This window comes from Hypomesus transpacificus, chromosome 7, assembly GCF_021917145.1.
Source record: "Hypomesus transpacificus isolate Combined female chromosome 7, fHypTra1, whole genome shotgun sequence".
In the NCBI taxonomy this organism is placed as follows: domain Eukaryota; kingdom Metazoa; phylum Chordata; class Actinopteri; order Osmeriformes; family Osmeridae; genus Hypomesus; species Hypomesus transpacificus.
Window position 1 is genome coordinate 7,846,257 of NC_061066.1, and position 796 is coordinate 7,847,052.

Sequence of the window (796 nt, forward strand, 5' to 3'; positions counted from 1 at the left end):
TCTTTTCTGGGTTTGTACTTCCTGTTTGTTGTGTCCTAACTCCAGCTTGTTATGTGTTAAGTTTGACCAACATGGACTGCAGTATGGATTGCATTCACCAGCAGTATGTTGACAACAAAATACTACTGGTCAATAATGACGTTATTTTTCCCAGAGACTACTGCAAAAAAAAAATCATTAATTTGGTTCAACTCTTACATAGAATGGGTCCCTGAAATTAATCAAAGATTAAGATGTCTATTTTAATAAATGCACCCATTAGGGGCTCCACAGAACGTATCTTTGTGAACTATTAAACTACTCCTATAATTACAAAACTTCTACATCTTCATCTGTCTTTAATGAAATAAAGACTATAAAATGACTGTCCAGAAGTAATTGTGGTCTGAAGAGAAGGGGTTCCTGGTCAGAAGCTCCCAGAATGAATGGGAAAATGTTGAATCAAACTGGAAGAATGTGGCTTAAAACAGAGGGTCATAATTACTTAATTCATCTTTTATACAGCGATCATTTCGAGGGCTCTGTGGAACTTTACGTAATTCCTAGTAATTAAATCCAGTGTCCTGTGAGATTTATTTCTCACGGCTGTTCCTAAAGCGAGGCGGTCAGTCTAGCTGTGCTTCCTGGTGCTGAATTGGTTTGATTTACCTGCCCAATAAAAGTGCTCTGAAATACTGTTGCATGATAAAACCAGCTTTCACATCGAGCCGGTCGTGTTGCTTCCTGAAAGGACTTCTCTAAACTCCCACACTCACAAATACATCCTTGTAAAACATGAATTTGTGGAAATTGAACC